At 52.6% G+C, this 11,057-nt stretch overlaps 1 protein-coding gene across 3 annotated transcripts in view; it reads left to right on the top strand.

The window, feature by feature from the left end:
• The first annotated feature begins 7,118 nt into the window (after positions 1–7,118).
• Positions 7,119–11,057, top strand: part of GDPD5 (glycerophosphodiester phosphodiesterase domain containing 5) — a 160,914-nt gene continuing 156,975 nt past the window's right edge. For 2 of the 3 annotated variants that reach the window (XM_035560469.2, XM_035560467.2), the window contains exon 1: positions 7,149–7,364. The gene's annotated coding sequence lies outside the window, so the exon portion shown is untranslated. Of the gene's footprint in view, positions 7,365–11,057 lie in introns of all 3 variants that reach the window. The other variant, XM_035560465.2, reaches the window with a different exon arrangement.

The following is an 11,057-nucleotide window of genomic DNA, read 5'->3' as shown; positions in this document are numbered from 1 at the left end:
TCCAACCCTGGCCCAACCAGTGCCTCCAGTCCCCTGGGACCTTTTTCCTGCTGGTGGCCAGGAGGAGGTAGGAGCCGACGACCCCACTCTGCCTAAAATCCTCCCCGTGAGCCAGTGGCTGGGCACTTCTGCAAGGAAGACTCCACTTTCCACTGCCTTACATTAAGGTCCTGATGGGCCAAACATGCCCCAAAATCCCCACGTGATTTTAGCAGTTTGTTGCACGTAGCTACCGAGGCTTGGGCAAGTGAAATCACAGGCACCACCCCCCCCTGCTCTATTTCATCCATCAAAAAAAGCAATTTACTGATTAAATTTGTATGAAAGGCCGGAACAGCATTATATAGAACTATGTTATATTGTGGCAGGGAGAAAATACACCGCTTTTTTATTAGAAAGGGGGAAACGGATTCATGTAGTGCTTTCCAGACAATGAGGTTTTGAACCACAGGGGTTTAATTTCGGCATTGTTTGTGCAAACACGCCCCGTCACCGACATCTGTGAGGGGCCTTTCATCCCCGCCTGCAGATAAAGCCCCCGTTATAGGGTCACCGAACTGAGCCCAGCGTCTCCACCCGAGGAAACCCCGGGATGGAGATAATCAGCAAAGCGATGTTCTCCTCTGCCTGGCCGGATAAGAGCTGCTTTGTTCGGGGACCCAGGTCGGCTCTGTGCCACCGAGGTTTTATTTCAGCGACCTGCAAACGAGCTATGAGAAGAATGCTGCAGGTTCCCCTCTGTCTGGAGAAGTGGAGGGATATCGCCCCTAGGGGTTGTTTAATATTAACCGGACCAGTGCAGGTCTATAAAGGGTTTGATTGTGTGTCTATCTGTGCTTATATATAAACGTCGCCTCCAAAGCTGTATTAATGAGGTTAAAACCTTGCACGGGCTGGAGCAGGTGAAAGTCCTCCTGGAGGGAGCTGTGTCGGTGAGGGCTTTTGTCGATAAAGGGATTTCTGTGCTGGCACCAGGAGTGTGAGCCCTGAGCCCCAACCTCCCTGTGCCCAGTGCTGCGCGGGCACAGAACAAAGGCATCGTCGAAAGCTTTGATTAATGTTTCTGATAAGGGAAATCTTATCTGAAACCAGGTGTAACCAGGTATCTGGAGCCAGCTGTAACCTGCTGCACCCCATGGGGATGGCTGGGATGGGAGCTGTTGCAGAAAAACCCACCTGGATTTTGATGCAAGTGAGGTTTGGCCTTCATCCTCATCCTCATCCTCATCCTCGTCCTCGTCCTCGTCCTCGTCCTCACCGTCATCTTCATCCTCATCTTAATACTCATCATCATCCTTTTCGGGCCAGATGGCATCCGGGGCACCTTTGGTAAAGCTGCTTCCCACATGGACAGGGGAAATGTGCTTCACAAGGTGAAAAAAATAATTCTTTCCTCGCTGTTTCAGCCACATTTGTTTATTAATTGGACTACATCTAGGATCTAGAGAATGCTGTTAAACACCGTCATTCTGAGTAATTAGTTCAGAGAGAGCTTCACCCACCTGCCCTGGAGTTCTCACAACGTATCTCAACACAGTCTGGTGGTGGGTGGATAGCTATTCCCACCTACAGCTAAATGCACATTTCAAAAAAGGAGTTGCAGGCTTGAAATTATTTTGTTTGCCCCCGATTTTCCTCCCCGAAGCTGCCTTCACTCAGGGAACCACCAGACAGCGAGCAAGATGCTGGTGAGTGACTCCAAAAAGGGCAGAGCAGGACCTTTGGCAGTACTTAGGTGTTCCTTTGCGGGAGCAAAAAATGATCCTAAGAATGATCCTAAATCGTCCCTTTTGATGCTTCCCTCCTCCTAGCACCCTTGTGCAGATGCCAGCTGCACCCTTTCTGCTGACAACACGTGGCTGTAGCAGCAAGCACATTTTTCTTGAACATGGCCAGCTGCAGACCGTGGGCAGATGGGGAGGGAGACGTCTGGTCTGACACCCTGCCCCTTGCCCAGGCTGAACGGGGAGCCATCAGTCCAGGCTTCCACCCAGATATTTATTTTACTGCTCCGCTAATTGCACATGGCCACGAATGTCTCTGGCACCCGCAGAGCTTTGGTAATGCAGGCCGATAGCTGAGACAATATGGGATTTTGTTCTAATGCATGCCTGTTTTTTTTTTTTTTCTTTTTTTTTTCCCTGTAACAGACCTGGGTTTATCCTAAGCCTCTGACCGGGAGCAGGGTTATGGATGGGTTCTGTACTCTTCACCCCGCAAAGACTCCTCCTGGCACCTCCAGATGCTCATCATCTGAATTCCCTCCATCTCCCCATCCTTGTGCTGCCTCTTTGCACCTCTGAACACACTCGATGCCGTCTGCAGCCCGCTGCTGGGACCTCACCGACTTTGTCCTCACTCTTTTGGGAAAGCCAAGCTTCTCTTTCGAGAGTCCTACAGGTGTTTGGAGAAGATTGAGCAGAGACAGTCTTTTTCTTGCTATTTTTCCTGGTTTCTGCTCCTAAGGGAGACGGGTTTGTGCCTCGTTGCCTCTGTCCTTCTGCTCCTCTCCTTATCCCAAATGGGCTGACGGAGACCCGGGCACTTCTCAGATCTCCAGGAGGAATGCCTCCATCCCTACCCATGTATCCACCCACTGAAACTCAAACCTTGTCCCAGAATCATCCTTCAGGAAGGTGCCAGTTGGCCAAAAAACCCTCATTAGTGCAGTTAGAGCCACTTGCTGGGAGAGTTCACACTTTGCTCCCTAGGCATCGATTTGGAGGACGGTGGCAGGGAGGCCAGATGGGGCTGTGATAAAACATCTGTGATAAAGTGCTGGTTAACCTTTGCTCGGGAATACTCCACTCACCTGCTTTGGGGCTCGACTGCACCTTTCAGATAGGAAAGAAGAGGAACTGCCTTGTGACCTGATTGTGCACCTGATGTCATGTTCTGCATTTGTTTACAAAACCAGTCTGTATTTAAATACAGAGCAGGAGCATCTAAAGGGAGATAAAGACGTCCAAGGGGGTGACTTCTGCCTCTGTTCATCACTTTCCCTGCTGGTTTTTCCCAACAGCTAAAAAAAAATGCTCATTTATCATCCCCATTGAAGCTTTGTTGCTGACTCGCAGCCTCTGGTCTATGCGAAGATGTGCTCAGGGCTAATTTTGCACCGATGACATGCCACAAAGCATTTTGGTCTGGCTGCAATTCTCTCCTCCAGACCGTGCCAGGCCAACGTTATCCCATTTATTGCATGGCTCTTGGGCCACCTGCATGGCCATGGTTTCTTCTCCATGCAGTAATTCGGGGAGACAGAGGGTGTCCGGGACCCGATTTACCCGCAGCGACAATCCATGTGAGTGACTTTCCTCTTATTTAAGCATCCTCACCTTATCTCCTCCTGAAAGGGCTGCAGGGTTAACCCACCGCAGAGCAGGCAAACACAGCTATTGTGCAAACAGGCAAAGCGTTTCCTGGCTGAGCGGACACGCGATATCTTCGCCTCCAGTTGCTGGGTAACATCAAACATTCACATGCTCTCAGCCCGTGAGCAATTCAGGGATCCCAGACCAATTTCTGCCCCCGTTGCAGGGCTGGGTGCCTGGTGTGGGCTTGTGCGGGTAAAGAGAGGAGAAAAAAGGGTGAAGGAGAGGTGGAAATGCAGAGCCTGTAACAGCAAAATAGCTCCACAAGTTCTCCCTGCAGCTGTTATTATGGGGAAATAATGGGGCCTGAGGGGACACCGGCAGTCAGAACTCTCCTCACCCTTATTAGAGGTAAAAGGGCCGGGAGAAGGAATTAGGAAAAAGCACCTTAATGAAAGTATTTGCAGTACAAACACAGGAAAACGCAGCCCTCCCTCCTGTTTGTCCTGCAGTCCCCGAGCATTGGCAGGAGCCGAACAATAGCGTGTCCCTCGCCACGCTTCCTTCCCCTCGCCCGGGGCTGGTCGGATGCTGGGGCATGCCGTGATGGGGTCTGCTTCCCACCAGCTCTGCTGCCATGGGCAGACAGACAGACAGACAGACAGATGTGTTCAGCATAGCATTGACAGGAGGCTTCTGGGTGAACTTGGCCTTGCTTCTTTCATGCCTTGTTTTTTTTTCTTCTGCAAGATGGAGATGGCAATGCTAACATCCAAGTCCTTGCTCAATGGTCTCCATCCCAACGGGACATTGGGGTCTCCATCCCAATGGGACATTTGGAGTCTCCATCCCAACAGGACATTGGGGTCTCCGTCCCAATGGGATATTGGGGTCTCCATCCCAATGGGATATTGGGGTCTCCATCCCAACTGGGCATGGGTGCCGTCACGAATTTCTGAGCTGTTCCTTGCTCTGCTCAAAAATCCCACTGTGGAGGAATCCAATAGTAGCAGGGTATAGACTGCATATGGCACGTACACTCGGCTGTTTTGGGGGTCTGGTCCCCCAAAAGGTAAGGGTCAGCCACTTTAATTTAAGGCAATGCTCTCCGATTTCTGTGTTTTCTGGTAGTGCTCACCATATACCTGGTCTTGTTCCCCAAACCTTCCTGTGGTCACCTTCCCACCTCTGAGCACAGCAGCAAATACAAAAAGACAACACCCAAAAATACTCCATCTTACCGGGGAGGGACCAGGCACCAAAACCGATCCTTTTCCATAAGCACATAACAAAACTCTTATGGGATGAGGTGAGAAATCTGCCCACTGAAACTTGCCCCTGGATCTGAGCACCGGGGCCGTGCCAGGTCTTAATGCAGCAAAGTGTGAGCTCTGGGGGAGCAAGAGGGCTTTTTTATAGGTAAAACATCTTGAAATGAGCATCACTGGGGTTATACGGTGAGGAATGAGCACAGTAGATTCCCAGCCATGCCGAAAGGAGATAATTAAAATAGCTCCCAGTACTCAAGGCTCTAAATGGGATCAGGAACTTTCAAACCAGAAAACATTTTCCCACTCCAAAACTGCATTTATTTTCCTAGAAGTGAACTGAAATTAATGAGATATTTCCTTCCCTTGGTCACTCCGTGAAGGTTTGGACATTGGATGTGCTTGCTGGGGGGAGGACGGGCTTGCTGCTCTTCATTCCTCCCTTCACAGCTGCTTGGAGGTGGCTGGAAAAGGGAGCCTTGCCCAGCCCAGCGTGCTCCCCGGCGTCTGCGTCGGGTTCAACTGGCAACATTGGAGAAAAAAATCCTGAAAATGTGCAAACTGCGGTTCTTTCCGGAGGTATTTCACTCAGCAAGTGTTCCCGGGGATGGTGAAAAGCAAGTTACTGGCTGACGCTGGGAGCAGCTGCAGTTCCTGGAACCTCAAGAGTTATAAGAATATTTTCCCCCAGTGCCAAAAAAGAAAATAGTTTTCCCTTAATCTTACAAACTATTTCTGCTGAAATTACAAGGAGACCATCGCTATAGGCAGACACCCAAGCATGCAAAATCTCATCCCGGTTGTTTAAAGCCTGGCAGAGTCACAAGGAGCTGCGATCACGGCTCTGCTATGTGCCTCCAAATACCTGCGCCTGTCCCCCATCGCCCTGCACGCGGGGAAAAAAATGTGAAAAAACATCCCTGTCATCCATCAACGTGCCCAGCAAGCAGGCAAATAAAGTGCCCACGTGGGATGTATTTTCACCAGGATTTAAGATAACCGCAGAGCTGAAGGAGAGGAAAGGAAAGGCGTTTGCGAGGCGCTCCCAGATGCAACGCCAGCCTGCTCCTATCCTGCTGTGGCCAGCCATCGTCTTTTTGGATCAGGTTTTAGGTTTTGATTTTTTGCCTTCTCTTTTCTCCTCCAGATGAGGTTTCCCTGCTGGAGGGTGCAGCCTTTTGGGTTATTTCTGAGCTTGTTTATTTTGGAAAAGCTGCTTGCGAGCTGTCGGCTTTGCCCGTGTCGGTAGAGGAGCCTGGTGTCTGTCTCACCTCGAGTGTTGTTTTGGCAGCACATCTCCTCCTTTTGCACCATACACAGCTCCGGGGCTGGCTCTGAGCATGGGCCAAAAGGGTGAAAAACAGCCAATTTGCAGGAAAAAAAAAAAAAAGGGACTTGCTGAAGGGACCTGCTGCTCTCAGGTGAGTATTTTCCACCTTGCATTAAAACCTGACGCCGGGGACAAAGTTCAGCAGGTCTGAGCACCCAGCAGCTCGGAGCCAGCCCCGGCTGCTCTGATTCATCCCTGCTCTCACAGCGTGCAGGAAGCAAATCCCAAGCGTGGTGTAGGCACAGCAAAACACTCATCATCAAAACACTCATCCTTTCCCCAAACTGCTACCACGTGCACCTCCTGCGCCGGGACCCCCAGGGCTTGCAGGTGAGGTCCTGGGGACCCCCCCGTGGTGCACGCTTGGGAGAGCAGGGGAAGACCAAGATGGAAGAGGATGGAAAAAATAAGTAATTGTTGGGTTGAAAAGGGCACAATTAGAGGAGGAGGAGATGTCAGCAAGCTGCAGCCCCAAAATCTGTGCCTGACCCTTTTCATCTGTTCCCCTGCCACTTCCATCACCCGGGATGGGAACACCCCGTTGCGCACAGCATCCCCCTGAGCAGGCTTTGGGACGCGATCGCCTTCGATATAAATATCCCAGAAAGAGATTTTTTTTTTCCTTTCCCTTAGAAGTATTTTCCCTTATGGCCACTCCGCTCCCCGCTGCCAAATGGGGATTTACTGGTGCCCGGTTAACTGCGTCCCGGGGCATGCAGGGCTGGATTTGTGCTCTCGTTTGCCGAGGTTTCCAAGGGTAGATTTTATTTTCGCCGCACCCTGCGTGTGTGCGTGCGTGTGTGTGCACATCGCTCCCGGGGTGGACGATTTCCAGACCTCCTGCTTCGGAGGAAGATGGGGGTGGAAGAAGGCTGGCTTGCCCAGGAAAAGAAGGGGGGGGATCAGTGCTACGTGATGAGGCTTTTTTGGGGTTCATCACTGCCAAAACCCCTTTGGGATCAAGCACCCCAAGGCTTCCCCAGCCCTTTAGGGGTCTCAGGGCCATAGGGGAACCCCCAAACCTGCACCCTGGGGGCACCTTGGGGGTACCCTGGGGGTACCTTGGGGGTACCCCGATGCTTGCAGCCAGCCGCATCCCCGTAGGGACACCCCTACTAAGAAGGGGCTGGCAGCTTTCGGGTGCAGCCTTCCTCCTCCTCCTCCTCTTCTTCCTCCTCCTGCCGCTGTCCGGGGCGGAGCCCGCCCGCCCCCAGCCCCCGCCCCGCTCCCGGGAGCGGGCGGCGGAGCCGAGCCGAGCCGCGCCGGGCTGCGGGGACAGGGACGGGGACAGGGACGGGGACGCGGTGGTGCCACCTCCCTCCTGCCGACCCTGCGCTGTCCCCAGCCCCCGCGCTGCAAGGGGACAGCGGGGGGGCATCGCTGGCAGGGGCCGTGTCCCCTCCCCTATCCCACCCCACCTTGGCGACACGGAGGATCTCCCAGTGGCAGCAGGTAAATGGCTGGACTGGTTGGACTGGGGAGGTGTTGGGGGGGGGAATGGGGGGCTTTTTGCATTCCCCCCCCCAGCCTTGGGACCGGCCCCGGGGGTGCAGGGTGTGCCCGGGGGGTGATGCTGAGCCGGGGGGGGGGTGTTGGGGTTTGGCCAATACACAGCTTTTGACACCCAAAAGGTGCTGCGGGGGAGCAAAAAGGCGTTTCTTTCCCCAAAATGTGCTTCCTTACCCTCTGCGCTCCCCCACCCTATTCCAAGTGGTGTCCCCCCCCTGCCCCCCCCCAAAAAAAATATTTAGCTCACCTGGCTGGGAGCATCCCAAGCAAAGTTGGGAGTCGATGGGTGCTGTCGTGTGGTGGGGGACGTGGGTGGGCACCCGCCTGGGATGGGTGCCCGGGTGCCCCCCGAGCTCCCCAGGACCCCCCCAGCTGCCAGGGTGTGGATCCGGCCACCCCCCCCCCCCCCGTCTCCTTTAGGCCATACTTGTTTTACAGGTAACTCTTCATTTTTATACACCGCTCGCAAAATAACGCCACCCGCCGTGTCCCACGGCCCCGAGGCTTTACTCCGGGGTTGTCCGGTGCCGTAAAATCCTGAGAAAGCAAAATCCCAGGAGGGTTTTATGACAACTTGCCTGGTGAGGGCTGGAGGAGCACCCTCTGCTCTCCCAGCACCCAGCTCCCCCCCCGCCCCGAGCTCTGAAGCTGCTGTGGGGACATCCTGGGTGGCTCCTGGGGACATCACCCCGGAGCAAAGCCCTGTCATGTTGGGCACCCTGAATTTCTTGCCAGAGCCAAAGAGGGTAGATGTAGAGGGTCTTATCCTGTCCTCGATGCTCAGCAGGGAAATCGGTCGGGGAAAGAAGGAATTCAGGAAAAGGGGAGAGGGAAAAAATCTCGCCGCTGTTTTATTGAAGCTCTCTCGCTAGTCCTGTGTGTTTGCTGCCTAGAAAACTGGGCGTTGAGGAGTCGCAGTGGAAATGTGAGCTCGCCTCTGGAAAAGGTCTGTTGTAGCAATTCCTGGTGTGGAAGCTGCTAAATTTCACCCTGGCCAGATGGAAACGGGGATTCTTCAGCCAGAAAGAAAACAACAATGTCAAAAAAAAAAAAAAAAGAAAAGAAAAGGCTTCTAACTCACAAGGACTTGGTTTTTAGGGGTGGGCTTGCACAGCCACTATTATTATTTGTAATTGTGTGGGCTTAAGGTTTATTTTGGGGCTGGGAAGGGATAACTGATACATGAGCAGAATAGTCATGAAAATACTGCATGTGAAATTAAAAAAAAAATAATAATTATGGTTCTCTTTGCTGGCTTTTTGTCCCCGTGTGAAGGAAAAGGAGTGCTCGCCCGGTGAGCCCCCCCAGGGCTTTCTGCGTTAGGAAGTTACGCGGGGCACCGGGAACGCTGAGCCCCACCACGCTGGGCGGGCGCTGCCTTCTCCTCCGGGAAATTCAGAGCATTGCTTATTAGTGAGCAAAAGTAGCACTGGGGCTGCTTCTTAAAGAGCTTTTTTTTGGGTTTGTGTCCCGCACTGATGTAGGGTGAATGCCCTCTACCTGCTTTCCCTCTCCTAGATCGCCAGCTTGCGCTTGGCAGGTGTGGCTGGGGCAAAGCTGGAGTCAATGGGCTCCCTGCCTCGCCGTTCATCCGGCACCTCCACGTTCGTGGGCTGTCAGATTGCTGCGGGAAGCAGTCCGTTAATGCATTGTACAGCCTTTGTCCACCCGAGCGGCGGTGCATCCTTAAAGGCTGCTATTTTAACCTGTGTTCCCCTCGTCAAGACCTGAAGCACCTCCAAGCTGATATTCGGCAGCATCCAGCTGCTCCGTGATGCAGCAGGCACGGCTTCAGCGGCAAAAATAAGCTTTGCTTCGAGGCAGAGTTAATTTTGGAGTGGGTGTCTCTGTCAAGCTGTACTTTTTTTCTATTAAATAAGCATGTTCTGCACGTTATGCTCCTCCCTGCAATGAATTCTCCACTTGAAAGCGAAGCATGACTGATGTTTGTCTTGTGCCTCGACAACGAGCGGTGCAAAGAAAATGAGTTCGGCTCCGATCAATTTAGTTGGTGTCGGGCTGTAGATTCAGAAGCTGCTGACTTGGAATTAATGATAAAAGGCTGAGTTTTAGCAAGGCAACAAATCGCTTTTATGAGTCAGGAAGGTTGTAGCGAGATACCGAGCCATCTGCGGGACCAGGGGTTGTTTCTTGCACCTTTATCCAGAAAGCGCTGGGTACATTTGATCATAGGTACCTGCATTAAGATTGTTACAACATTTCACTCTGCCCAGTTCAAAAATCAGTATATAAAGGATGTTTTTTTGTGGTTGTTTTGTTTTAAATATGTGTTACAATGCAATTATATTGCAGGTTGAGGTCAAGATCTTGGCAGGGAACGGCTCCTTCACCCTTCTTGTTTGCTTCGAGGTGTTTTGGTGCTCACAGGTGGTGGAAGTTAGATCTGGGTGCCCTTTTAAAAGACGCACCTGCAGGGAATATTGTCCTTTAGCTGGCTTTTAAGTCTTTCTGAGGGCGAAGATAAAAGGATATGGTTGCACTTTGAAATACTCATGGCATTGCTGCTGCGCAGCTATGGGCTTGTGCGTCGTGGCTTGGGTTTAGCCAACACAAAGAGTTTTGGGGTTGGACGTGGATGGGTGTTTACGGCTCCTCTCCTGCAAACATGGGGTGTAGCAGCACACTTTCCCTGGGGGGTGATGCTGCTTTGAAACTACTTTTCCGTGAGAAAATACCCCTGGGGGGGCCGTGCTCCTGCCCAAAAGTGCTGTAACGAGATGCTTTACACCTTCCTGCTGGTAGGGAGATGAAGTGATGGGATCCACCTGGCCACCACTTGGCTCCTGCTATAAAGAGGCATCGTTAGGCTGTCCCAGCTGGGAATTTTGCTTCAAGGAGACCAAATGGTGCTGGGGGAAGTTCTGGTTCTGCTGCTGGCATCACAACAAGCGCTGCTGGTGCTGTGCGAGGAGGCTGGGGCTGGTTTGGGCTCTGCGGGTGCCAACCAGGGCACTTCTAGGGTGAGTGGTGCCTCTTGGCTTCTCCTTGTGCCTTTGTCACTCGGGACTGAGGTCCCAGGGTGTCACCCAGGGCTGCAGCTCCCCGGGGGCACCACGCAGAGCTGGCCATGGAGCTGAGCAGTGTCTGCTGCTCAGAAGAGGGCAGTGTGACACCAGCGAGCTGCTGCTGTCCCCCAGCCCTGTGCGGAGGTGCCCACTTTTCACCCACCCAGGGCTCTGGGAGGGTCCCTGGGGTGTGATTCCCAGTCCCCATGTGGGATCCCAGTGCCCCATTCCCCTTCCTTCCTTCCTTCCTTCCTTCCTTCCCCTACAAATGATTTCCCTTCCAGCTATGTTCCCTGCTGCCTTTCTGTGCGCGCCAGGGCACTGACAGTGTTTACCAGACCTTTGCAGGAATATTCCGTGCATGATGCGGGGAAAAGGGATTTAAAGGATTGTTTATAGCCATTGCTTTTGCTTGCCAGCCTGTCTATAAACAGTGATTAGTTGCAGCTACTTTAATGCATGGCTCTGCTTTCAAAAAAAAAAAAAAAAAAAAGCTGCACGCTGGTGTTTGGCTTCGCTGCTTTTTCCTCTGTAGCTAACTGCCGAGTTCTCCCCACTTCCTCCAAAAATACCCACAGATACTGGCAGGACAACTGCCTGAACGCTTGCT

The sequence above is a fragment of the Cygnus atratus genome, chromosome 1 (assembly GCF_013377495.2).
Source record: "Cygnus atratus isolate AKBS03 ecotype Queensland, Australia chromosome 1, CAtr_DNAZoo_HiC_assembly, whole genome shotgun sequence".
Lineage (NCBI taxonomy): Eukaryota > Metazoa > Chordata > Aves > Anseriformes > Anatidae > Cygnus > Cygnus atratus.
The sequence above is the reverse complement of the archived record's forward strand: the minus strand, read 5'-3'. Positions and strand labels throughout refer to the sequence as shown.